We start from the raw sequence: 27,630 nt of genomic DNA, 5'->3' as shown, positions 1-27,630 counted from the left end.
ACCTGTCTCCTCTGTCTCCCTATGTCGCCACCTGTCTCCCTCTGTCTCCTCTATGTCGCCACCTGTCTCCTCTGTCTCCCCATGTCACCACCTGTCTCCTCTGTCTCCCCTATGTCACCACCTGTCTCCCTCTGTCTCCCCATGTCACCACCTGTCTCCCTCTGTCTCCCCCATGTCACCACCTGTCTCCCTCTGTCTCCCCTATGTCACCACCTGTCTCCCTCTGTCTCCCCTATGTCACCACCTGTCTCCCTCTGTCTCCCCCATGTCACCACCTGTCTCCCTCTGTCTCCCCTATGTCACCACCTGTCTCCCTCTGTCTCCCCTATGTCACCACCTGTCTCCTCTGTCTCCCCATGTCACCACCTGTCTCCCTCTTTCTCCCCCATGTCACCACCTGTCTCCCTCTGTCTCCCCATGTCACCACCTGTCTCCCTCTGTCTCCCCTATGTCACCACCTGTCTCCCTCTGTCTCCCCCATGTCACCACCTGTCTCCCTCCTTCTCCCCCATGTCACCACCTGTCTCCCTCTGTCTCCCCTATTTCACCACCTGTCTCCCTCTGTCTCCCCCATGTCACCACCTGTGCTCCTCATGTCTCCCCCATGTCGCCACCTGTCTCCTCTGTCTCCCCATGTCACCACCTGTCTCCCCCATGTCACCACCTGTCTCCCTCTGTCTCCCCTGTTTCACCACCTGTCTCCTCTGTCTCCCCCATGTCATACCTGTCTCCATCTATCTCCCATGTCACCTGTCTCCTCTGTCTCTGATGTCACCAACATAAATAATGCCATCTGTCTCCCTATTTCACCACCTGTCTCCTCTGTCTCCCCATGTCTGCACCTGTCTCTCCCACTGTCTCCCCCATGTCTTACACCCTGTCTCCCTCTGTCTCCCCCATGTCACCACCTGTCTCCCTCTGTCTCCTGTGTCACCACCTTTCTCCCTCCTTCTCTTCCATGTTTCGCCACCTGTCTCCCTCTGTCTCCCCATGTCACCACCTGTCTCCCTCTGTCTCCCCATGGCTACCTTTCTCCCTCCTTCTTCTCCATGTCGCCACCTGTTTCCCTCTGTCCCCATGTCACCACCACCGATGTAAATAAATACCTTCCGTGTCTTGTCCATCTGATAATACTGTTTCTGCCTGTGTCATCTGTCATACATGTCTTACCTGTCTCCCCGTGTCTCCATATGATGTCCTCATGATAATACCCCCGTAATGGTAAGTCTGATGTCACTCATTTTATACACGTCAATGCGTACTTGCCAAATGTCCGTCTGTCCGCTGATGTCTGCATGATGTCCGTCGTGCCCCATGTCACCATACCTGTCTCCCCCATGTGCCACTAATCTCCTCTGACTCCCCATGTCACTTACCTGTCTCCTATCCTTCTCCCCATTTCACCACCTGTCTCCCTCTGTCTCCCCCATGTCACCACCTGTCTCCCTCATGTCACCACCTGTCTCCCTCTGTCTCCCCATGTCGCCACCTGTCTCCCTCTGTCTCCCCCATGTCACCACCTGTCTCCCTCTGTCTCCCCCATGTCACCACCTGTCTCCCCCATGTCACCACCTGTCTCCCTCTTTCTCCCCCATGTCGCCACCTGTCTCCCTCTGTCTCCCCCATGTCGCCACCTGTCTCCCTCTGTCTCCCCCATGTCACCACCTGTCTCCCTCTTTCTCCCCCATGTCGCCACCTGTCTCCCTCTGTCTCCCCATGTCACCACCTGTCTCCCTCTGTCTCCCCCATGTCGCCACCTGTCTCCCCCATGTCACCACCTGTCTCCTCTGTCTCCCCCATGTCACCACCTGTCTCTCTCCCATGTCACCACCTGTCTCCCTCCTTCTCCCCCATGTCACCACCTGTCTCCCTCTGTCTCCCCCATGTCACCACCTGTCTCCTCTGTCTCCCCTATGTCCCATGATCACTGATATGCCGTGATCTTATGTCTCCTCATGTCGCTTAACTGTCTCCTCCTCCCCCGTGGTCGCTTGATCCATCTTGATATCTCTGTCTCCCGACCCAACCTGTCTCCCGGAGATATGCATTTCCACCACCTGTCTCCCTCCTTCTCCCCATGTCTGCCCCTGTCTCCCCATGTCACCACCTCCCTCCTTCCCTCCATGTCGCCACCTGGCTCCCTCTGTCTCCCCATGTCACCACCTGTCTCCTCTTCTCCACATTTCACCCACCTGTCTCCTCTGTCTCCCCATGTCACCACCTGTCTCCCTCTGTCTCCCCATGTCACCACCTGTCTCCTCCTTCTCCCCATGTCACCACCTGTCTCCTCCTTCTCCCCATGTCACCACCTGTCTCCCTCTGGCTCCCCATGTCACCTCCTGTCTCCCATGATGTCACCACCTTTCTCCTCCTTCTCCCCCATGTCGCCTTGATGTCTGTTGTCTCCCCATGTCACCACCTGTTTCCCTCTGTCTCCCCAGGCATACCTGTCTCCTCCTTCTCCCCATGCCCCCACCTGTCTCCCTCCTTCTCCCCCATGTCACCTAGGTGTCTCCCTCTGTCTCCCCTATTTCACCACCTGTCTCCTCTGTCTCCCCATGTCACTACTGCCTCCTCTGTCTCCTCCCCATATCACCACCTGTCTCCCTCCTTCTCCCCCATGTCACCACCTGTCTCCACTCCTGTCTCCCCAATGTCACCACCTGTCTCCTCTGTCTCCCCTATTTCACCACCTGTCTCCCTCTGTCTCCCCCATGTCTGTGCCTCCATCAGCCTATCCCCCCATGTCGCCACCTGTCTCCCTCTGTCTCCCCATGTCACCACCTGTCTCCCTCTGTCTCCCTATGTCACCACCTGTCTCCTCTGTCTCCCCATGTCACCACCTGTCTCCCTCTGTCTCCCCATGTCACCACCTGTCTCCCTCTGTCTCCCCTATGTCACCACCTGTCTCCTCTGTCTCCCCATGTCACCACCTGTCTCCCCTGTCACACTGTCTCTCTTCTCCCCTATGTCGCCACCTGTCTCTCTCTGTCTCCCCATGTCGCTACTCTGTCTCCTCTGTCTCCCTATGTCACCACCTGTCTCCTCTGTCTCCCCATGTCGCCACCTGTCTCCCTCTGTCTCCCCATGTCACCACCTGTCTCCCTCTGTCTCCCCTATTTCACCACCTGTCTCCTCTGTCTCCCTATGTCACCACCTGTCTCTCTGTCTTCTCTCCATGTCGCCACCTGTCTCCTCTGTCTCCCCATGTCACCACCTGTCTCCCTCTGTCTCCCTATGTCACCACCTGTCTCCTCTATGTCACTCACTCTGTCTCCTCTGTCTCCCCATGTAAACACTTATGATATCATCTGATATCCCCCCCGTATTATATTGCACTTGCGATATATCTGTCTCCCCGTGTGTACTTATGATGTCGCTTTCTCCCCCAATGTCACCACCTGTCTCCCTCTGTCTCCCCCATGTCACCACCCGTCTCCCTCTGTCTCCCCCATGTCTCCACCTGTCTCCCTCTTTCTCCCCCATGTCACCACCTGTCTCCCTCCTTCTCCCCATGTCTCCCACCTGTCTCCCTCTTTCTCGCCAATGTCACCACCTGTCTCCCTCTGTCTACCCCATGTCACCACCAATCTCCCTCTGTCTCCCCCATGTCGTCTCCCCGTAATGCCACCTGTCTCCCTCCTTCTCCCCATGTCATACCTGTCTCCATCTTCTCCCCATGTCTACCGTCTCCTCTGTCTCCCCATGTTCTCCCCCATGTCTCCACCTGTCTCCCTCTTATGCAATGTGTCTTACCTGTCTCCTCAGCTATACACATGTCACCACCTGTCTCCTCTGTCTCCCTATTTCACCACCTGTCTCCTCTGTCTCCCCCATGTCACCACCTGTCTCCTCTCCTTCTCCCCATGTCACCACCTGTCTCCCTCTGTCTCCCCCATGTCACCACCTGTCTCCCCATGTCACCACCTGTCTCCTCTGTCTCCCCCATGTCTACCACCTGTCTCCCCCATGTCACCACCTGTCTCCTCTGTCTCCCCCGTCACATGTATCTGTCTCCCCATGTGCCTGTCTCCTCTGTCTCCCCATGTCACTACCTTTCTCCCTCCTTCTCCTCATGTAAACACTTACCTGTCTCCTCTGTCTCCCCATGTCACCACCTGTCTCCTCCTTCTCCCCATGTCACACCTGTCTCCCTTAGCAGACCCTCCACCTGTCTCTCCCCCAATGTCACCACCTGTCTCCCTCTGTCTCCCCATGTCACCACCTGTCTCCCTCTGTCTCCCCAATGTCACCACCTGTCTCCCTCCTGTCTCCCCTGTCTTACCACCTGTCTCCATCTGTCTCCCCATGTGCCACCTGTTCCTCTGTCTCCCCATGTCTCACCTGTCTCCCTCTTTCTGCCCAATGTCACCACCTGTCTCCTCCTTCTCCCCATGTCACCACCTGTCTCCTCTGTCTCCCTATTTCACCACCTGTCTCCCTCTGTCTCCCCATGTCTATGTCTCCTCTGTCTCCCCATGTCACCACCTGTCTCCTCTGTCTCCCCATGTCACCACCTGTCTCCCCCATGTCACCACCTGTCTCCCTCTGTCTCCGTGATTTCACCACCTGTCTCCCTCTGATCTCCCCCATGTCAGCATGATGTCTCCTGTCTCCCCATGTCATGATGTCTCCTCTGTCTCCCTACATGTCACCTGTCTCCCCCATGTCACCACCTGTCTCCTCTGTCTCCCCCATGTCACCACCTGTCTCACCCATGTCACCACCTGTCTCCTCTGTCTCCCCCATGTCTACCTGTCTCCCTCTGTCTCCCCATGTCACCACCTGCTCCCTCTGTCTCCTATTTCACCACCTGTCTCCCTCCTTCTCCCCATGTCACCACCTGTCTCCTCTGTCTCCTGTTCACCACCTGTGCCTCTCTGTCTCCCCGTAATTAAAAGCACTTATGATAATATTTTACATGTCTTTTTCCTCAATGCTCCTCTATGTCTCCCCCGTATTATTAAATCTGTATCATCATCCTGTCTCCCCATGTCACCACCTGTCTCCCTCTGTCTCCCCCATGTCACCACCTGTCTCCCCCATGTCACCACCTGTCTCCCTCTGTCTCCCCATGTCACCACCTGTCTCCTCCTGTCTCCCCATGTTTCTGCCTGTTCTCCCCATCTGTCTCCCCCATGTCACCACCTGTCTCCTCTGTCTCCCCATGTCACCACCTGTCTCCTCCTTCTCCCCATGTCGCCACCTGGCTCCCTCTGTCTCCCCATGTCATATGATAACACCTGTCTCCCCCTGTCACTGCCTGTCCCCTTTTTTTCACCACCTGTCTCCTCTGTCTCCCCTGTTTCTGCCTGTCTCCTCTCTGTCTCCCCATGTCATGCCACCTGTTTCCCAACTTTCCCCATGTCTCCACCTGTCTCCTGTTTCTCTGCCTCCTACCTGTCTCCGTAATCTCCCCCATGTCATCATTTCTCCTCTGTCTCCTATTTCACCACCTGAACAGTGATAAAGCACTAATGTCACTCTCTAATTTCCCCATGTCACCACCTGTCTCCTCTGTCTCCCCTTTCTCCCTCCTTCTCTCATGTCGCCACCTGTCTCCATCTGTCTCCCCAATGTCACCACCTGTCTCCTCTGTCTCCCCCATGTCACCACCTGTCTCCCTCTGTCTCCCCATGTCACCACCTGTCTCCCCTGTGTCATCACCATGTCTCCTCTGTCTCCCCATGTCACCACCTGTCTCCCTCTGTCTCCCCTATGTCACCACCTGTCTCCCTCTGTCTCCCCATGTCACCACCTGTCTCCTCTGTCTCCCCATGTCACCACCTGTCTCCTCTTTCTCCCCATGTCACCACCTGTCTCCCTCTGTCTCCCCATGTCACCACCTGTCTCCTCTGTCTCCCCATGTCACCACCTGTCTCCTCTGTCTCCCATGTCACCACCTGTCTCCATCTGTCTCCCCCAATGTCACCACCTGTCTCCTCTGTCTGCCCTATTTCACCACCTGTCTCCTCTGACTCCCATGTCACCACCTTTCCCCCATGTACCTGTTTCTCCCCCATGTCGCCACCTGTCTCCATCTGTCTCCCCATGTCACCACCTGTCTCCACTCTGTCTCTAATGTCACCACCTGTCTCCCTGTCTCCCCCACCACCTGTCTCCCTTTTCTCCCCCCATGTCGCCACCTGTCTCCCTGTCTTCCCCATGTCACCACCTGTCTCCCCATGTCACCACCTGTCTCCCTCCTCTTCTCCCCCATGTCGCCACCTGTCTCCCCACTTATATATGTTCCCATGTCACCACCTGTCTCCTCCTTCTCCCATGTCGCCACCTGTCTCCTCCTTCTCCCCCATGTCACCACCTGTCTCCTCTGTCACCACCTGTCTCCTATTTCACCACCTGTCTCCCTCTGTCTGTTCCACCATGTCTCCCTCTGTCTCCTCCATGTCACTACCTGTTCTCTTTCTCCCCCATGTCGCCACCTGTCTCCCTCTGTCTCCCCATGTCACCACCTGTCTCCTCTTCTCCCCCCCATGTCACCACCTTTCTCCCTCTGTCTCCCCCATGTCACCACCTGTCTCCTCTCTGTCTGTCTCCCATGTCACCACCTGTCTCCTCTGTCTCCCCATGTCACCACCTGTCTCCTCTGTCTCCCCATGTCACCACCTGTCTCCTCCTTCTCCCCCCATGTTCCCCCACCTGTCTCCTCTGTCTCCCCATGTCACCACCCATGATGTCCTTCCCCATGTCACCACCTGTCTGTCCCTCTGTCTCTATGTCAAACTCTGTCTCCTCTCCTTGTCTCCCTGTCGCCACTGTCTCCCCGTGTCTGCCATCTCCTCTGTCTCCCCCCGTAATGTCACCACCTGTCTCTCTGTCTCCCCATGTCACCACCTGTCTCCCTCTGTCTCCCCATGTCACTACCTTTCTCCTCTTTCTCCCCAATGTCGCCACCTGTCTCCCTCTGTCTCCCCATGTCACCACCAATCTCCCCTCTGTCTCCCCAATTTCACCACCTGTCTCCCCATGTCACCACCTGTCTCCCTCTGTCTCCCCATGTCACCACCTGTCTCCCTGCCCATGTCACCACCTGTCTCCCTCCTTCTCCCCCATGTCACCACCTGTCTCCCTCTGTCTCCCCATGTCACCACCTGTCTCCCTCTGTCTCCCCCATGTCACCACCTGTCTCCCTCTGTCTCCCCATGTCACCACCTGTCTCCCTCTGTCTCCCCCATGTCACCACCTGTCTCCCTCTGTCTCCCCCATGTCACCACCTGTCTCCCTCTGTCTCCCTATTTCACCACCTGTCTCCCTCTGTCTCCCCCATGTCACCACCTGTCTCCCATGTCACTCCTGTCTCCCCATGTCGCCACCTGTCTCCTCTTCTCCCCCATGTCGCCACCTGTCTCCCTCTGTCTCTCATGTCACCACCTGTCTCCCTCTGTCTCCCATGTCACCACCTGTCTCCCTCTGTCTCCCCCACCTGTTTCCCAACTTCTCCCCATGTCTCCACCTGTCTCCTCCTTCTCCCCATGTCGCCACCTGTCTCCCTCTGTCTCCCCATGTCACCACCTGTCTCCTCTGTCTCCCCATGTCACCACCTGTCTCCCTCTGTGTCCCCCTGTCTCCTCCTGATCTCCCCCCCACCTGTCTGTCTCCCCTGTCTCCCCCATGTCACCACCTGTCTCCCCATGTCACCACTGTCTCCTCTTTCTCCCCCATGTCATCACCTGTCTCCCTCTGTCTCCCCCATGTCCCTCCTGTCTCCTTCCTTACATTTACATTTACTGTAAGTCATTTAGCTGTCCTCTTATGTCACCACTGCCCACCTTATGACTCTCCCCCATGTCGCCACCTGTCTCCATCTGTCTCCCCATGTCACCACCTGTCTCCCCTGCTGTCTCCCCCATGTCACCATCTCCTTTCTCCCCATGTCACCACCTGTCTCCTCCAGAGCGACCCCAAATGTTCATGTCACCCTCTGTCTCCCCATGTCACCACCTGTCTCCCCTCTGTCTCCCCATGTCACCACCTGTCTCCTCTGTCTCCCCCTATGTCACCACCTGTCTCCTCTGTCTCCCCATGTCACCACCTGTCTCCCCCTGTCTCCCCATGTCACCACCTGTCTCCCCTGTCTCCCCATCTTGTCTCCCCTGTCTCCCCTGTCACCACCTGTCTCCTCCTGTCTCCCCATGTCACCACCTGTCTCCATCTGTCTCCCCCATGTCAATGTCACCACCTGTCTCCTCTGTCTCCCCTATGTCACCACCTGTCTCCCTCTTCTCCCCATGTCACCACCTGTCTCCCCCATGTCACCACCTGTCTCCCTTTCCTATGTCTGCCTGTCTCCCCCATGTCGCCACCTGTCTCCCTGTCTCCCCCATGTCACCACCTGTCTCCTCTGTTCCCCATGTCACCACCTGTCTCCCCATGTCACCACCTGTCTCCTCTTCTTCCCCATGTCGCCACCTGTCTCCCTCTGTCTCCCCATGTCACCACCTGTCTCCTCTGTCTCCCCATGTAACCATCTGTCTCCCCATGTCACCACCTCTGTCTCCCCCATGTCCTTTTCTCCCCCATGTCGCCACCTGTCTCCTCTGTCTGCATGAATGCCGTGGTGCCCTGATGTCCATGTCACCACCTGTCTCCCCATGTCACCACCTGTGATCCCCTGTCATCATTGATCTCCCCCATGTCGTGATGCCCACCTGTCTCCATCTGTCTCCCCAATGTCACCACCTGTCTCCCTCTGTCTCCCCATGTCACCACCTTTCTCCATCTGTCTCCCCAAGTCACCACCTTTCTCCCTCCTTCTCTTCCATGTCGCCACCTGTCTCCCTCTGTCTCCCCCATGTCACCACCTGTCTCCTCTGTCTCCCCCATGTCACCACCTGTCTCCCTCTGTTCTTCTCCATGTCACCACCTGTTTCCCTCTGTCCCCATGTCACCACCTGTCTCCCTTCTCCCCCATGTCTACCTGTCTCCCTCTGTCTCCCTCTGTTCATGTCCACCTGTCTCCCCTGTCTCCCCCATGTCACCACCTGTCTCCCTCTGTCTCCCCATGTCGCCACCTGTTTCTCTGTTCTCCCCATGTCACCACCTGTCTCCATCTGATATACAGTAATCTGTCTTACCTCTGTCATCTGTCTCCCCATGTCACCACCTCTGTCTCCCTATTTCACCACCTGTCTCCTCTGTCTCCCCCATGTCACCACCTGTCTCCCCATGTCACCACCTGTCTCCCTCTTTCTCCCCATGTCACCACCTGTCTCCCTTTTCTCCCCCATGTCGCCACCTTTCTCCCTGTCTCCCCATGTCGCCACCTTTCTCCCTCCTTCTCCCCATGTAAGCATGTCGTCCACCTGTCTCCCTCTTCTCCCCATGTCACCACCTGTCTCCTCCTTTTCCCCCATGTCACCACCTGTCTCCCTCTGTCTCCCCTTTCTCCCTCTTCTCCTCCTGTCTCCACCCATGTCATTCCACCTGTCTCCCCATGTCACCCTCTCCTCTGTCTCCCCCATGTCGCCACCTGTCTCCTCCTTCTCCCCATGCCACCACCTGTCCCTCCTTCTCCCCAATGTCACCACCTGTCTCCTCTGTCTCCCTATTTCACCACCTGCCTCCCTCTGTCTCCTCCATGTCACCACCTGTCTCCCCATGTCACCACCTGTCTCCCTCTGTCTGCCCATTTCACCACCTGTCTCCCTCTGTCTCCCCATGTCACCACCTTTCTCCTCCTTCTCCCCATGTCACCACCTGTCTCCCTCTCTGTCTCCCCCATGTCACCACCTGTCTCCCCCATGTCACCACCTGTCTCCCTGCCTCCCATGTCACCACCTGTCTCCCCCATGCCTACCACCTGTCTCCCTCTCCTTTCTCTTCCCCATGTCGCCACCTGATGTCGCGTCTCCATCAAACACCTGTCTCCTCTGTCTCCCCCATGTCACCTGTCTCCCCAAAATTCACTGTCTCCTCCTATTTCACCACCTGTCTCCATCTGTCTCCCCATGTCACCACCTCTCTCCTCTGTCTCTGTAATTCTTCCCCTCCCCCATGTCGCCACCTGTCTCCCCTCTGTCTCCCCATGTCACCACCTGTCTCCCTGTTTCTATTTCACCACCTGTCTCCTCTGTCTCCCCATGTCACCACCTGTCTCCCTCATGTCACTACCTGTCTCCCTCTGTCTCCATGTCACCACCTGTCTCCCTGTCTCCCTATTTCACCAACCTGTCTCCTCCCCCCCATGTCACCACCTGTCTCCTCCTGAACACTCCCCATGTCACCACCTGTCTCCCTGTCTCCCCATGTCACCACCTGTCTCCCCATGTCACCACCTGTCTCCTCCTTTCTCCCCATGTCGCCACCTGTCTCCATCTGTCTCCCTCTGTCTCCCCCATGTCACCACCTGCCCCCCCATGTCACCACCTGTCTCCCTCTGTCTCCCCATGTCCCCATCACCTCCTGTCTCCCCTTCATCTCCTTTCTCCTCTGTCTAATGTCACCTTCTGTCTCTCTCTGTCTCCCCCATCTTCTCACCTGTCTCCATCTGTCTCCCCAAGTCACCACCTCTCTCCCTCCTGTTTCTCCCCATGTCACCACCTGTCTCCTCTGTCTCCCCTGTTTCACCACCTGTCTCCTGTCTCCCCATGTCACCACCTGTCTCCCTGTCTCCTCCATGTCACCTGTCTCCTCCTTCTCCCCCATGTCGCCACCTGTCTCCCTCCTTCTCCCCCATGTCGCCACCTGTCTCCATCTGTCTCCCCAATGTCACCACCTGTCTCCCTCTGTCTCCCCTATTTCACCACCTGTCTCCCTCTGTCTCCCCCATGTCACCACCTGTCTCCCCCATGTCACCACCTTTCTCCCTCCTTCTCCCCCATGTCGCCACCTGTCTCCCTCTGTCTCCCCCATGTCACCACCTGTCTCCCTCTGTCTCCCCCATGTCACCACCTGTCTCCCCCATGTCACCACCTGTCTCCTCCTTTCTCCCCCATGTCGCCACCTGTCTCCCTCTGTCTCCCCCATGTCACCACCTGTCTCCCCCATGTCACCACCTGTCTCCCTCCTTCTCCCCTCTATGTCTCCCCTCTGTTCCATCTGTCTCCCCAATGTCACCACCTGCTCCTGTCTGCCCTATTTCACCACCTGTCTCCATCCACCTGTCTCCCCATGTCACCACCTCTCCCTCCTTTCTCCCATGTCGCCACCTGCCCTCTGTCTCCATGGCTACCACCTGTCTCCTGTTTCCCTATTTCACCACTTGTCTCCTCTGTCTCCCCCCATGTCACTACCTGGCTCCCCATGTCACCGCCTGTCTCCTCTGTCTCCCCATGTCACCACCTGTCTCCTCTCTGTCTCCCTATTTCACCAACCTGTCTCCCTCTGTCTCCCTATTTCACCACTCTGTCTCTCTGTCTCCCCCATTTCACCACCTGTCTCCCCATGTCACCCCTGTCTCCTTCTCCCCCATGTCGCCACCTGTTCTCCTCTGTCTCCCCATGTCTCCACCTGTCTCCCTCTGTCTCCCCATGTCTGCACCTGTCTCCCCATGTCACCACCTGTCTCCTGTCTCCCCATGTCCTACCTGTCTCCTCTTCTCCCCCATGTCTGCCACCTGTCTCCCCCCATGTCACCACCTGTCTCCCTCTTCTCCCCCATGTCACCACCCTCTAATGTCTCCCTCCTTCTCCCCCATGTCGCCACCTGTCTCCCTCTGTCTCCCCCATGTCACCACCTGTCTCCCTCTTTCTCCCCCATGTCACCACCTGTCTCCATCTGTCTCCCCAATGTCACCACCTGTATCCCTCTGTCTGCCCTATTTCACCACCTGTCTCCCTCTGTCTGCCCTATTTCACCACCTGTCTCCCTCTGTCTCCCCTATTTCACCACCTGTCTCCCTCCTTCTCCCCCATGTCACCACCTGTCTCCCCCATGTCACCACCTGTCTCCCTCCTTCTCCCCCATGTCACCACCTGTCTCCATCTGTCTCCCCAATGTCACCACCTGTCTCCCTCTGTCTGCCCTATTTCACCACCTGTCTCCCTCTGTCTCCCCTATTTCACCACCTGTCTCCCTCTGTCTCCCCCATGTCACCACCTGTCTCCCCCATGTCACCACCTGTCTCCCTCTGGCTCCCCCATTTCACCACCTGTCTCCCTCTGTCTCCCCCATTTCACCACCTGTCTCCCTCCTTCTCCCCCATGTCACCACCTGTCTCCCTCTGTCTCCCCTATTTCACCCCTGTCTCCCCTGTCTCCCCCATGTCACCCACCTGTCTCCCCCATGTCACCACCTGTCTCCCTCCTTCTCCCCCATGTCGCCACCTGTCTCCATCTGTCTCCCCAATGTCACCACCTGTCCATCATCTGTCTGTCTCCTTCTATTTCACCACCTGTTTCCATCTGTCTCCCCAGTGTGGTAGCATGATGTCATCATTTAATGCCGTGATGCGCGCATGATGTCATCATTTATGCGGTGATGTCACCACCTGTCTCCCTCTGTCTCCCCCATGTCACCACCTGTCTCCCTCTGTCTCCCCATGTCACCACCTGTCTCCCTCATGTCACCACCTGTCTCCTCTGTCTCCCTATGTCGCCACCTGTCTCCCTCTGTCTCCCCATGTCACCACCTGTCTCCTCTGTCTCCCCATGTCACCACCTGTCTCCTCTGTCTCCCCATGTCACCACCTGTCTCCTCTGTCTCCCCATGTCACCACCTGTCTCCCTGTCTCCCCATGTCGCCACCTGTCTCCTCTGTCTCCCCCATGTCACCACCTGTCTCCCTCTGTCTCCCCCATGTCACCACCTGTCTCCCTCTGTCTCCCCATGTCACCACCTGTCTCCTCCTGTCTCTCCCATGTCACCACCTGTCTCCCTCTATCTCCCCATGTCACCACCTGTCTCCTCTGTCTCTATGTCACTACCTGTCTCCTCCTGTCACTCTGTTCCCCATGTCTCCACCTGTCTCCTCTGTCTCCTCATGTCACCACCTGTCTCCATCTGTCTCCCCATGTCATCCTGTGCCATGTCTACCTGTCTCCCTCTGTCTCCCCCATGTCGCCACCTGTCTCCCTCCTTCTCCCCATGTGCGCGATGTCTCCGTCACAATGTCCCCCATGTCTGTATGATGTCCATCTGTCTCCCCCAATGGTAAACTTATGATGTCACCCATTGATCTTATATGATATTAAAAATACGCTGATATGCTGACATGTCACCACCTGTCTCCCTCTTTCAATGCCCATGTTAATTACCTGTCTCCTCTGTCTCCCCCATGTCATACTTTGTCTCCATACCCGTACATTTACATTTACATTTAATCATTATGGTAGCTCTTATCAGACGACATCATTTAATGGTGATACACCTTATGACTCTCCCATTAAGCGCACCTGATGTAAATCTGTCTCCCCCAATGATAGTCACCCACCTGTCTCCTCTTTCTCCCCGTGTCTGCACCATTTCTCCTGGTGTCTCCCCCATGTCGCCACCTGTCTCCCTTGTCTCCCCCATGTCACCACCTGTCTCCCTCTGTCTCCCCATGTCTACCACCTGTCTCCCTCTGTCTCCCCTATGTCACCACCTGTCTCCCTCTGTCTCCCCATGTCACCACCTGTCTCCTCTGTCTCCCCATGTCACCACCTGTCTCCTCTGTCTCCCCAATGTCACCTGTCTCTCTGTCTCCCCATGTCACCACCTGTCTCCCCCATGTCGCCACCTGTCTCCCTCCTTCTCCCCCATGTCGCCACCTGTCTCCCTCTGTCTCCCCAATGTCACCACCTGTCTCCCTCTGTCTCCCCTATGTCACCACCTGTCTCCCTCTGTCTCCCCCATGTCACCACCTGTCTCCCTCTGTCTCCCCATGTCGCCACCTGTCTCCCTCTGTCTCCCCATGTCACCACCTGTCTCCCCCATGTCACCACCTGTCTCCCTCTGTCTCCCCCATGTCACCACCTGTCTCCCTCTGTCTCCCCATGTCGCCACCTGTCTCCCTCTGTCTCCCCATGTCACCACCTGTCTCCCTCTGTCTCCCCATGTCACCACCTGTCTCCCTCTGTCTCCCCCATGTCACCACCTGTCTCCTCTGTCTCCCCATGTCACCACCTGTCTCCCTCTGTCTCCCCCATGTCACCACCTGTCTCCCCCATGTCACCACCTGTCTCCCTCATGTCACCAATCTGTCTCCCTCTGTCTCCCCATGTCACCACCTGTCTCCTCTGTCTCCCCATGTCGCCACCTGTCTCCATCTGTCTCCTCAATGTCACCACCTGTCTCCTGTCTGCCCATGTCACCACCTGTCTCCTCTGTCTCCCCATGTCACCACCTGTCTCCTCCTTCTCCCCATGTCACCACCTGTCTCCCTCTGTCTCCCTATGTCACCACCTGTCTCCCTATGTCACCATCTGTTCTCTGTCTCCCTATGTCACCACCTGTCTCCTCTGTCTCCCCATGTCACCACCTGTCTCCTCTGTCTCCCCCATGTCACCACCTGTCTCCCTCTGTCTCCCCCATGTCGCCACCTGTCTCCCTCTGTCTCCCCATGTCACCACCTGTCTCCCTCTGTCTCCCCCATGTCGCCACCTGTCTCCCTCTGTCTCCCCCATGTCACCACCTGTCTCCCTCTGTCTCCCCCATGTCACCACCTGTCTCCCTCTGTCTCCCCCATGTCACCACCTGTCTCCCTCTGTCTCCCCCATGTCACCACCTGTCTCCCTCTGTCTCCCCCATGTCACCACCTGTCTCCCTCCTTCTCCCCCATGTCTCCACCTGTCTCCCTCTGTCTCCCCAATGTCACCACCTGTCTCCCTCTGTCTCCCCATGTCACCACCATGTCTCCCTCATTCTCCCCAATGTCACCACCTGTCTCCCCCATGTCGCCACCTGTCTACCTCTGTCTCCCCATGTCACCACCGTCTCCTCTGTCTCCCTCATGTGCCTGTTCCTTACTCATGTACCACCTGTCTCCCTCTGTCTCCCTCATGTCACCACCGTGTGGTACATGATGTATCTTGATGTCATCTCATTATTTTCTCCCCATGTCACCACCTTTCTCCTCCTGTCTCCATCTGTCTCCCTGATGTCGCCACCTGTCTCCCTCTGTCTCCCCATGTCACCCCTGTCTCCCTCTGTCTCCTTTTTCACCACCTGTCTCCTCTGTCTCCCATGTCACCACCTGTCTCCCCCCCCATGTCACCACCTGTCTCCTCATTCTCCTGATATCACAACCTTTCTCCCTCTGTCTCACCCGTGATAGCCGCCTGATGTCCGTCTGATATGCAGTGTCATATGATAATAAATCATGATGCTTGGCCTGTTTCGCCGCCTTATCATCTGAATACCGTGTCGCCGCCTGTCTCTACGTGTCGCCGCGGCTGTCGTGCTCCCCCGTGGTAGTATATGATGTCTATCTGATCTGCAGTGTCTGCCTGTCTCCCTCTTTCTCCCCCGTTTCACCACCTGTCCTCTGTCCTCCCCCATGTCACCACCTGTCTCCCCCCATGTGTGTCGGTCTCCATCTGTCTCCCCCGTATCACCACCTATACCGTGTCACCACCTGTCTCCTCATTCTCCCCAATGTCACCACCTGTCTCCCATGTCTACCTGTCTCCCTCTTCTCCCCATGTCACCACCTGTCTCCCTCTGTCTCCCCATGTCACCACCTGTCTCCCTCTGTCTCCCCCATGTCACCACCTGTCTCCTCTGTCTCCCTATGTCACCACCTGTCTCCCTATGTCTCCCTATGTCACCACCTGTCTCCCTCTGTCTCCCCCGTGTCACCACCTGTCTCCCCCATGTCACCACCTGTCTCCTCTGTCTCTAAGCTAATGCGCCACCTGTCTCCTTATTCTCCCCATGTGTCACATGATGTCGCATCTTGATATGTTTCGCGATGATATGCGGTGTTATCCCCATGTCACCACCTGTCTCCTCCTTCTCCCCCATGTCACTACCTGTCTCCTCTGTCTCCCCTATGTCACCACCTGTCTCCTCTGTCTCCCCATGTCACCACCTGTCTCCTCCATGTCACCACCTGTCTCCTCTGTCTCCCCCATGTGCTACCTGTCTCCTCCTTCTCTCCATGTCGCCACCTGTTTCCCTCTGTCTCCCCCCCATGTCACCATGTCTCAATCAGCTACTCCCTCTTTCACCACCATGCCCACTGTCTCCTCTGTTCTGCCTGTCTCCCTCTGTCTCCCCCATGTCACCACCTGTCTCCCTCTGTCTCCCCATGTCACCACCTGTCTCCCCCATGTCACCACCTGTCTCCCCCATGTCACCACCTGTCTCCCTCTGTCTCCCCCATGTCACCACCTGTCTCCCCCTGTCTCCCCCATGTCGCCACCTGTCTCCCTCTGTCTCCCCCATGTCACCACCTGTCTCCCTCTGTCTCCCCATGTCGCCACCTGTCTCCCTCTGTCTCCCCCATGTCACCACCTGTCTCCCTCTGTCTCCCCCATGTCACCACCTGTCTCCCTCTCTCTCCATGTCACCACCTGTCTCCTCTGTCTCCCCATGTCACCACCTGTTCTCTATCTCACCATGTCATCTGTCTCCTCATGTCTCCCTATGTCACTCACTCCGTCTCCCATGTCACCACCTGTCTCCCTCTGTCTCCCCATGTCACCACCTGTCTCCCTCTGTCTCCCTATGTCACCACCTGTCTCCCTCTGTCTCCCCCATGTCACCACCTGTCTCCCCATGTCACCACCTGTCTCCTCTGTCTCCCCATGTCGCCACCTGTCTCCTCTTCTCCCCATGTCACCACCTGCTCCTCTGTCTCCCCATGTCACCACCTGTCTCCTCCTTCTCCCCCATGTCACCACCTGTCTCCCTCTGTCTCCCCCATGTCACCACCTGTCTCCCTCTGTCTCCCCCATGTCACCACCTGTCTTATCCTTCTCCCATGCCACCACCTGTCTCCCTCCTTCTCCCCATGTGTCTACCTGTCTCCTCTGTCTCCCCATTTCACCACCTGCCTCCTCTGTCTCCTCCATGTGCACCTGTCTCCATCTGTCTCTACATGTCACCACCTGTCTCCTCTGTCTGCCCTGTTTCACCACCTGTCTCCTCTGTCTCTACATGTCTGCAGCATAATAATATTCTCCCCCGTGTGTACTTATGATGTCACTCTGATAATACCCGTGATAGCCACTTATGATAATACACGTGATGCTTACTTATGATGTCCATATGATGTCACCCCCGTGGTAGTGCCTCGATGTCATCATTAATACCGTATTGTACCATGTGCTCCTCTGATATAAGTTATTGTGCCATGATGTCATCTTGATATCCCCGTGTCGTACATGACAGCCATCTTGATAATACTTTGCGTGGTAGTACTTGCCGATGCTCTTGATATGCCCGTGGTAGACGCGCGATGTCGCACCATGCGGTGATGCTTGCGCCGATATGTCCATCTGTCTACGTGATACTGCATATGTCATCATTAATACCCGTGTACTTGCGTGTCATCATTTATGCGTGTGTCGCATGATATGGCGATGTCCGTCTGCACCTGTCTCCGATCTTCTCCCCCAGTAATACCTGTCTCCTCGTGTCTTGCCGCGGATGTCATTATGTCCCTGATGTCTCCCCATGTCTGCAGTCTCGCCGCATTCTCTGATGTCTTCATTATAATCTCCCCGTGATGTCGCCTGATGTACTCTGTCCCTCTGATGTCTTACCTGTCTCCTCTGTCTCCCCCGTGTCACCGAGTCCTCTGTCTCCTCGTAATCACCACCTGTCTCCCCCATGTCATACCTGTCTTCTATCTGTCTCCCCTGTTTCTTACCTGATCTCTATGTCTCCCTATTTTCACCACCTGTCTCCCTCTGTCTCCCCATGTTTCTGCCTGTCTCCCTCTCCCCATGTCTACCTTCTCCCTCATTCTCAAGCCACCTGGCTCCTCTGTCTCCCCATGTATCACCACCTGTCTCCCTCTGTCTCACTGCCACCTGTCTCCTCTGTCTCCCCTATTTCACCACCTGTCTCCTCTGTCTCCCCCATGTCATATGCCTGTTCCCAGCTTCTCCCCATGTCTCACCTGTCTCCCTCTTTCTCTGATGTCACCACCTGTCTCCTCATGCTCCCCGTGTCGCCACCTGTCTCCTCTGTCTCCCTGTTTCTGCCTGTCTCCTCTTGTCTCCCGTGTCTTATGATAACCATATATTATACCCCGTGTGCCACTTATGATAATATCATGATATACATGTCTGCCACTGTCTCCCCCGTAATGCTTGCCTGTCTCCTCAGTGCTCCACGTGTCTGTAATGCCGTGTCTTACCATAATGCTCCTCATGATATACGTGTCGCCTGTCTTCCCTCTGTCTCCCCGTGTCGCCGCCTTTCTCCTCATTATGTTCCGTAATGTCACCACCTGTCTCCCTCTGTCTCCCCATGTCACCACCTGTCTCCCTCTGTCTCCCCCATGTCACCACCTGTCTCCCTCTGTCTCCCCCATGTCGCCACCTGTCTCCCTCCTTCTCCCCCATGTCGCCACCTGTCTCCATCTGTCTCCCCAATGTCACCACCTGTCTCCCTCTGTCTCCCCTATTTCACCACCTGTCTCCCTCTGTCTCCCCCATGTCACCACCTGTCTCCCTCTGTCTCCCCCATGTCACCACCTGTCTCCCCCATGTCACCACCTGTCTCCCTCTGTCTCCCCCATGTCACCACCTGTCTCCCTCTGTCTCCCCCATGTCGCCACCTGTCTCCTCTGTCTCCCCATGTCGCCACCTGTCTCCCTCTGTCTCCCCATGTCACCACCTGTCTCCCTCTGTCTCCCCCATGTCACCACCTGTCTCCCTCTGTCTCCCCCATGTCGCCACCTGTCTCCCTCCTTCTCCCCCATGTCACCACCTGTCTCCCTCTGTCTCCCCTATGTCACCGCCTATTATATCTGACTGTCCCCGTTAGCGCGCGATAACCATCTTCTCCCCCGTGATAGGGCGATGTCTATCTGCTCCCCGTGTGAAGCGCATGATGTCTCGTTTACTCCCCCATGATAGCGCCTGTCTCCATCTGTCTCCCCATGTCGCCTGTCTCCTCTTTCTCCCCCACGTTTCACCACCTGTCTCCCTCTGTCTCCCCATGTCACCGCTGTCTCCCCATGTATTAAGTAATGTTTCCATCTGTCTCCCCATGTCACCACCTGTCTCCCCCGTGTCACCTGTCTCCCTCTGTCTACCCCATGTCACCACTTGTCTCCCCATGTTGCCACCTGTCTCCCAGATATATGATGTCAGTCCTGTCTCCTGTTTCCCCATGTCTTACGGTCTCCATCGTGTCTGCCTGTTTCAATAAATGTTTCTGATATGGCCATGTCACCGCATGATATCTCGTGATTGATGTCCCCTGTTTCACCATATAATCTCCTCTGTCTCCCCCATGTCACCACCTGTCTCCCTCTGTCTCCCCCATGTCGCCACCTGTCTCCTCTGTCTCCCCATGTCACCACCTGTCTCCTCTGTCTCCCCCATGTCACCACCTGTCTCCCCCATGTCACCACCTGTCTCCCTCTGTCTCCCCCATGTCACCACCTGTCTCCCTCCTGTCTCCCCATGTCACCACCTGTCTCCCTCTGTCTCTCATGTCACCACCTGTTTCCCTCTGTCTCTATGTCACCACCTGTCTCCTCTTTCTCCCCATGTCACTACCTGTCTCCTCCTCATGTCACCACCTGTCTCCCTCTGTCTCCCCCATGTCACCACCTGTCTCCCTCTGTCTCCCCCATGTCACCACCTGTCTCCTCTGTCTCCTCCATGTCACCACCTGTCTCCCTCTGTCTCCCCATGTCACCACCTGTCTCCCTCTGTCTCCCCGATGTCACCACCTGTCTCCCTCTTTCTCCCCATTTCACCACCTGTTTCCCCGTGATCTCCCCCCCACCTGTCCTCCTTATGATGTCATCATTTATGCAATGTCCCCTTAATGTCACCACCTGTCTGCCCTCTTTTCCCCCATGATCACCACCTGTCTCCCATGTGACCACCTCGTCTCCTCATTTGTCTCCCCATGTCGCCACCTGTCTCTTGATAATGCGTGTGGTAGCGATCTGTCATTTCATTTTAATATGCATAATACGTGATCCGTCTGTCTCCCCAATGTACCACCTGTCTCCCCTTTCTCCCCCATTTCACCACCTGTCTCCTCTGTCTCCCCATGTCACCACCTGTCTCCCCTGTTTCCCCATGTCTCATCTCCCCTGTCTCCCTGTCTCCCCATGTCACCACCTGTCTCCCTCATTCTCCCCATGTCACAACCTGTTTCCCTCTGTCTCCCCATGTCACCACCTGTCTCTCTTTCTCCCCCATGCCACCACTTGTCTCCTCCTTCTCTCATGTACCACCTGTCTCCCTCCTTCTCCCCCATGTGTACCTGTCTCCTCTGTGTCCCCCAGGTCGCCACCTGTCTCCCTCTGTCTCCCCACATGTCACCACTTGTCTCCCTCTGTCTCCCCATGTCACCATTGTCTCCCTCTGTCTCCCCGTAATCGCCACCCCACTGTCTCCTCTGTCTCCCATGTCACCATAATCTCCTCTGTCTCCCCATGTCACCACCTGTCTCCTCTGTCTCCCCCATGTCACCTGATAACCCCATGTCACCACCTGTCTCCCCATATGCGGGTGTCTCCTCTGTCTCCCCTGATGCTCCACCGTGATGCCGCCCGATGTACGTGTTGCCGCATGATGTCATCGTGTTGCAATATGATATGCGGCACGTTAACCGCATGTCATGCGCATGATATCATCATATACACGTAATCATGCCTGTCTCCTTCATTAATACATGTCGCCACCTGTCTCCTCTGTCTCCCCCATGTCTACCTGTCTCTCTCTGTCTCCCCGTGTCACCACCTGTCTCCTCTGTCTCTCCCATGTCGCCACCTGTCTCCCTCTGTCTCCCCATGTCGCTACCTGTCTCCTCTGTTCTCATGTCGCCACCTGTCTCCCTCTGTCTCCCCAATGTCACCACCTGTTCTGTCTCCCCATGTCTACCACTATCTCCTCTGTCTCCCCATGTCACACTCTGTCTCCTCTGTCTCCCCATGTCGCCACCTGTCTCCTCTGTCTCCTCATGTCACCACCTGTCTCCCTCTGTCTCCCCTATGTCACCACCTGTCTCCCTCTGTCTCCCCACTGTCACCACCTGTCTCCTCCTGTCTCCCCATGTCACCACCTGTCTCTCCTTCTCCATGTCGCCACCTGTCTCCTCTGTCTCCCCATGTCACCACCTGTCTCCTGTCTCCTCTCATGTCACCACCTGTCTCCTCTGTCTCCCCCATGTCACCACCTGTCTCCTCTGTCTCCCCATGTCACCACCTGTCTCCTCTGTCTCCCCATGTCACCACCTGATAATACGGTAATGGTACTTATGATCTTCATCATTCTCCACAGTAATGGGCCGCCTCGATGTCCGTCTGATATGCAATTGATGCTTATGATGTCATCTGCAGTCGCTGTTTCTTGCACCCTTGATGTCATCTTTTGGGTTTGATATTAGTACTTATGATGTCATCACCTTGATGTCTACCCGTGCGTACTTATGATGTCCATCGACTATGCACGTGTCGCATGATGTTAAATCTTGATAATACTGGTGATGCTTAGCATATTAATACGATGATGTACGCCATGATGTATCTTTTAGGCCGTGTCACCACCTGTCTCCCTCTGTCTCCCCCATTTCACCACCTGTCTCCTCTGTCTCCCCATGTCACCTCAATGTCCCTCTGTCTCCCCATGTCACCTGTCTCCCCATGTCACCACCTGTCTCCCTCTTTCTCCCCCATGTCGCCACCTGTCTCCTCTGTCTCCCCATGTTGTCTCCCTCTGTCTCCCCCATGTCACATTTCCCCTCTGTCTCGCCTCTTTTCAGACCTGACTTACCCCATGTCACCATATGACTCTCCCCCATGTCGCCACCTGTCTCCATCTGTCTCCCCAATGTCACCACCTGTCTCCCTCTTTCTCCCCCATTTCACCACCTGTCTCCTCTGTCTCCCCATGTCACCACCTGTCTCCCCATGTCGCCATCGGTCTCCCGTCTGATGCTCCCCCGTGTCTTACCTGTCTCCCGTTGTCTTATAATGCTCCTCCGTTCTTCTTTGATGTCATGTAACAGCCATCGATAATACCCCGTAATGCTTACTTATAAATGTAAAGTATTATTCTGATGTGCCACCTGTCTCCTCTTTCTCCCCGTATGTACCTAATGTCCTCTGTCTCCCCATTGTACCTGTCTCCTCCATGTCACCACCTGTCTCCTCTGTCTCCCCATGTTATCTGATCCCCATGTCACCACCTGTCTCCTTTGTCTCCCCACATGTCACCACCTGTCTCCTCTGTCTCCCCATGTCATACCTGTCCCTCTGTCTCCCCATGTCACCACCTGTCACCCTCTGTCTCCCCCAGTGTCTCCCCCATGTCTCCTCAGTCTCCCCCCATGTCACCACCTGTCTCCTTTGTCTCCCCCATTACCTTATGTCTCCCATCGTTCTCCCTGTTTCCATGTCTGCACCTGTCTCCCCCTGTTTCACTGCCTGTCTCCTCTGTCTGCCCAATGTCACTTTCTCCATCTATCATCCATGTCATGCCTGTCTCTTTCTGTCTCCCCATGTCACCACCTGTTTCCCTCCTTCTCCCCATGTCGCCACCTGTCTCCTGTCTCCCCATGTCACCACCTGTCTCTCTCTGTCCCCCATGTCACTACCTGTTTCCACTCTGTTCTCTCCCATGTCACCGCCCTGTCTCAATCTTTCTCCCCATCACCACCTGTCTCCCTCCTTCTCTCCCCATGTCACCACCTGTCATCGTTTTAATCTCCAGTGGTAAATTAACGCTGTCTCCCATGTTTATGCCCCATGATCACCTGTTTCCCTCTGTGATGCCCATGATGTCATCAGGTCTACCTCCTTCTACCCCCTGTTCCTGTAGCCTCGTGTCATCTTGATGTACTGTGTACCATGATCTCATTCTTACAGTCATTACCTGTCTCCTCTGTCTCCACATGTCACCCCTGTCTCCAGAGCGTCTCCCCATGTCATACCTGTCTCCATCTGTCTCCCCCATGTCACCACCTGTCTCCCATCTGTCTCCCCCATGTCACCACCTGTCTCCCTCCCCCATGTCTGCACCTGTCTCCCCTGTCTCCCCCATGTCACCACCTTCTCCCTCCTGTTTCTCCCCCATGTCGCCACCTGTCTCCTTCTGTCTCCCCCATGTCACCACCTGTCTCCTCCTTCTCCCCATGTGCCACCTGTCTCCTCTGTCTCCCCCATGTCACCACCTGTCTCCTTCTGTCTCCCCCCCATGTCACCACCTGTCTCCCTCTCTGTCTCCCCAAGTCACCACCTGTCTCCCATGTCTCCCCCCTCCTGTCTCCCTCTGTTGCCTGTCTTCTCCCCGTGTTGCCACCTGTCTCTGATGCATGTCATGCCTGATGTCATCATTATGCCCACGTCTAGTATACTTATGATGTATCTTTTCTGTGTCATATATAACGTATTGTCGCCATACTCTTTCTGTCTCCCCCATGTCACCACCTGTCTCCTTCCTTCTCCCCATGTCACCACCGGTCTCTGTGTCACTACCTGTCTCTCTCTGTTTCCCCCCATTTCACCCGCATGTCTCCCCTGTCTCCCCATGTCACTACCTGTCTCTCTCTGTTTCCCCCCATTTCACCACCTGTTTCTCTGTCTCCCCATGTCCACCTGTCTCCTCTGTCTCCCAATGTCTGCCACCTGTCTCTTTCTGTCTCCCCATGTCGCCGCCTGTTTCCCTCTGTGTCCCCCAGGTCATACCTGTCTCCCTCTTTCTCCCCCATGCCACCACTTGTCTCCCTCCTTCTCTCCCATGTCACCACCTGTCTCCCTCTGTCTCCCCAATGTCACCCTGTCTCTCCTTCTCCCCATGTCACCACCTGTCTCCCTCTGCTGATACAGGTCATGCACCTGTCTCCCTCTGTCTCCCCCATGTCACCACCTGTCTCCCTCTGTCTCCCCATGTCACACTTGTTTCCCTCTGTCTCCCCATGTCACCACCTGTCTCCTGTCTCCCCATGTTTACCACATGTCTCTGTCTCCCCGGTGGTCACCACCACCAATCTCCCTCTGTCTCCCCCAAGAGTCACCACCTGTTTCTCCTCTGTCTCATTATGTCTGATTTTCTCCCCATGTTACCACCTGATCTCCTCAATCCCCATGTCGTCTGTCTCCCTCTGTCTCCTCCATGTAAGCCACCTGTCTCCCTCCTTCTCCCCCCATTAATAATACCTGTCTCCATCATCTCTAATGTCACCACCTCTCTTATCATCTCCCCCATTTCACCACCTGTCTCCTCTGTCTCCCCCCATGTCACCACCTGTCTCCTCTGTCTCCCCATGTCACCACCTGTCTCCTCTGTCTCCCCCATGTCGCCACCTGTCTCCCCTTTCTCACAATGTCACCACCTGTCCTCTGTCTCCTGTGTCACTGCCAGTCTCCCTCTGTCTCCCCATGTCACCACCCGTCTCCTCCTTCTCCCCCATGTCACTACTCTGTCTCCCTCTGTCTCCCCTATGTCACCACCTGTCTCCCTCTGTCTCCCCATGTCTACCACCTGTCTCCCTCTGTCTCCCCTATGTCACCACCTGTCTCCCTCTGTCTCCCCATGTCACCACCTGTCCTCTGTCTCCTATGTCACCACCTGTCTCCTACTCTGTCTCCTCTATGTCACCACCTGCTTCCTCTGTCTCCCCATGTCGCCACCTGTCTCCTCCTTTCTCCCCAATGTCACCACCTGTCTCCCTCTGTCTCCCCATGTCACCACCTGTCTCCTCTGTCTTCCCTATGTCACCACCTGTCTCCTCTCTGTCTCTCCTATGTCACCACCTGTCTCCTCTGTCTCCCCATGTCACCACCTGTCTCCTCTGTCTCCCCATGTCGCCACCTGTCTCCCTCTGTCTCCCCAATGTCACCACCTGTCTCCCTCTGTCTCCCTATGTTCACCACCTGTCTCCCTCTGTCTCCCCATGTCACCACCTGTCTCCCTCTGTCTCCCCATGTCGCCACCTGTCTCCTCTGTCTCCCCATGTCACCACCTGTCTCCTCTGTCTCCCCATGTCACCACCTGTTCTCCCTCTGACTTCCCCATGTCGCCACCTGTCTCCCTCTGTCTCCCTATGCTACCACCTGTCTCCTCCTTCTCCCCATGTCACCACTTGTCTCCTCTGTCTCCCCTATTTCACTACCTGTCTCCTCTTGTTCTCCCCCATGTCACCACCTGCTCTGCCTCCATGTCACCACCTGTCTCCTCTTGTTCTCCATGTCGCCACCTGTCTCCTCTGTCTCCCCCATGTCGCCACCTGTCTCCTCTGATCTCCTCCGTAATCGCCACCTGTCTCCCTCTGCTCCCCATGTCACCACCTGTTCCTCTGCTCCCATGTCGCCACCTGTCTCCCTCTGTTCTCCCCTATGTCACCACCTGTCTCCCTCTGTCTCCCCATGTCACCACCTGTCTCCCTCTGTCTCCCCATGTCACCACCTGTCTCTCTCTGTCTCCTCCATGTCACCACCTGTCTCCTCTGTCTCCCCCATGTCACCACTCTGTCTCCTCTGTCTCCCTCATGTCACCACCTGTCTCCCTCATTCTCCCCCATGTCACCACCTGTCTCCCTCCTTCTCCCCATGTCACCTCTCTGTCTCCTTGTCTCCCCCATGTCACCACCTTGTCTCCCTCTTGTCTCCTCCCATGTCGCCACCTGTCTCCTTCTGTCTCCTCCATGTCACCACCTGTTTCCTCTGTCTCCCCTATGTCGCTACCTGTTCTCCTTCTCTCTATGCCACCACCTGTCTCCCTCCTGTCTCCCCCATGTCACCACCTGTCTCCCTCTGTCTCCCCTATTTCACCACCTGTCTCCCTCTGTCTCCCCCATGTCACCACCTGCCTCCCTCTGTCTCCTCCATGTCGCCACCTGTCTCCCTCCTTCTCCCCCATGTCGCCACCTGTCTCCATCTGTCTCCCCAATGTCACCACCTGTCTCCCTCTGTCTGCCCTATTTCACCACCTGTCTCCCTCTGTCTCCCCCATGTCACCACCTGTCTCCCTCTGTCTCCCCCATGTCGCCACCTGTCTCCCTCTGTCTCCCCCATGTCACCACCTGTCTCCCTCTGTCTCCCTATGTCACCACCTGTCTCCCTCTGTTCTCCCCATGTCGCTCACTCTGTCTCCCTCTGTCTCCCCGATGTCACCACCTGTTCTCTTTTTCCCTATGTCTACCACCTTGTCTCCCTCTGTCTCCCCATGTCACCACCTGTCTCTCTCTGTCTCCTCGCATGTCATCACCTGTCTCCTCTGTCTCCCCTATGTCACCACCTGTCTCCTCTTCTCGCTCATGTCACCACCTGTCTGCCCTCTGTCTCCCCAATGTCACCACCTGTCTCCTCTTCTCCCATGTCAGCCACCTGTTCTCCCTCTGTCTTCCTCATGTCGCCACCTGTCTCCTCCTGTCTCCCCATGTCACCACCTGTCTCCCTCTTTCTCCCCCATGTCACCACCTGTCTCCCTCTGTCTCCCCCATGTCACCACCTGTCTCCCTCCTTCTCCCCCATGTCACCACCTGTCTCCCTCTGTCTCCCTATTTCACCACCTGTCTCCCTCTGTCTCCCCCATGTCACCACCTGTCTCCCTCCTTCTCCCCCATGTCGCCACCTGTCTCCCTCCTTCTCCCCCATGTCGCCACCTGTCTCCATCTGTCTCCCCCATGTCACCACCTGTCTCCCTCTGTCTCCCTATTTCACCACCTGTCTCCTCTGTCTCCCCATGTCACCACCTGTCTCCCTCCTTCTCTCCCTATGTCACTCACCTGTCTCTCTCTCTCTATGTCACCACCTGTCTCCCTCTGTCTCCCTCCATGTCACCACCTGTCTCCTCTGTTCTCCCTCATGTCGCCACTCTGTCTCCCTCTGATCTCCCTATAATCACCACCTGTCTCCTCTGTTCTATGTCGCTACCTGTCTCCTCTGTCTCCCTCATGTCACCACCTGTCTCCCTCGTCTCCTCCATGTCGCCACCTGTCTCCCTCCTGTCTCCCCCATGTCGCCACCTGTCTCTCTGTCTCCCCCATGTCGCCACCTGTCTCCCTCTGTCTCCCCCATGTCGCCACCTGTCTCCCTCTCTCCCCAATGTCACCACCTGTCTCCCTCTGTCTCCCCCATGTCACCACCCGTCTCCCTCTGTCTCCCCCATGTCACCACCTGTCTCCCTCCTTCTCCCCCATGTCTCCACCTGTCTCCCTCTTTCTCCCCAATGTCACCACCTGTCTCCCTCCTTCTCCCCCATGTCTCCACCTGTCTCCCTCTTTCTCGCCAATGTCACCACCTGTCTCCCCTGTCTCCCCCATGTCGCCACCTTTCTCCCTCCTTCTCCCCCATGTCGCCACCTGTCTCCTTCTGTCTCCCCCATGTCACCACCTGTTTCCCTCTGTCTCCCCCATGTCGCCACCTGTCTCCCTCCTTCTCCCCCATGCCACCACCTGTTTCCCTCCTTCTCCCCCATGTCACCACCTGTCTCCCCTCTGTCTCCCCATGTCACCACCTGTCTCCCTCTGTCTCCCCATGTCACCACCTGTCTCCCTCTGTTCTCCTCCATGTCGCCACCTGTCTCCTCCTGTTCTCCCCATGTCGCCACCT

The 27,630-nt window shown here is 56.3% G+C and overlaps 1 protein-coding gene and 1 long non-coding RNA gene across 9 annotated transcripts in view; one reads left to right on the top strand and one right to left on the bottom strand.

The window, feature by feature from the left end:
• Window positions 1–27,630, top strand: part of LOC118369059 (neuronal PAS domain-containing protein 3-like) — a 536,261-nt gene that overhangs the window by 311,838 nt on the left and 196,793 nt on the right. The gene's annotated exons all lie outside the window — the stretch shown is intronic.
• LOC127915894 (uncharacterized) overlaps window positions 1,497–27,630 on the bottom strand; it is a 57,155-nt gene continuing 31,021 nt past the window's right edge. Inside the window, exons 1-6 of one of the 5 annotated variants that reach the window (XR_008092807.1) lie at window positions 27,258–27,458; window positions 25,914–26,099; window positions 11,882–11,902; window positions 11,696–11,726; window positions 10,674–10,932; window positions 1,512–1,572 (exon numbers count right to left, since the gene is read on the bottom strand). This is a non-coding gene — a long non-coding RNA (uncharacterized LOC127915894). Of the gene's footprint in view, window positions 1,697–10,673; window positions 10,933–10,963; window positions 11,016–11,695; window positions 11,727–11,881; window positions 11,903–12,253; window positions 12,321–18,400; window positions 18,565–21,917; window positions 21,945–25,913; window positions 26,100–27,257; window positions 27,459–27,630 lie in introns of those variants that run through there. The other 4 variants (XR_008092811.1, XR_008092808.1, XR_008092810.1 and 1 more) reach the window with 4 other exon arrangements.

The sequence above is a fragment of the Oncorhynchus keta genome, chromosome 35 (assembly GCF_023373465.1).
Source record: "Oncorhynchus keta strain PuntledgeMale-10-30-2019 chromosome 35, Oket_V2, whole genome shotgun sequence".
Classification (NCBI taxonomy): domain Eukaryota; kingdom Metazoa; phylum Chordata; class Actinopteri; order Salmoniformes; family Salmonidae; genus Oncorhynchus; species Oncorhynchus keta.
The sequence above is the reverse complement of the archived record's forward strand: the minus strand, read 5'-3'. Positions and strand labels throughout refer to the sequence as shown.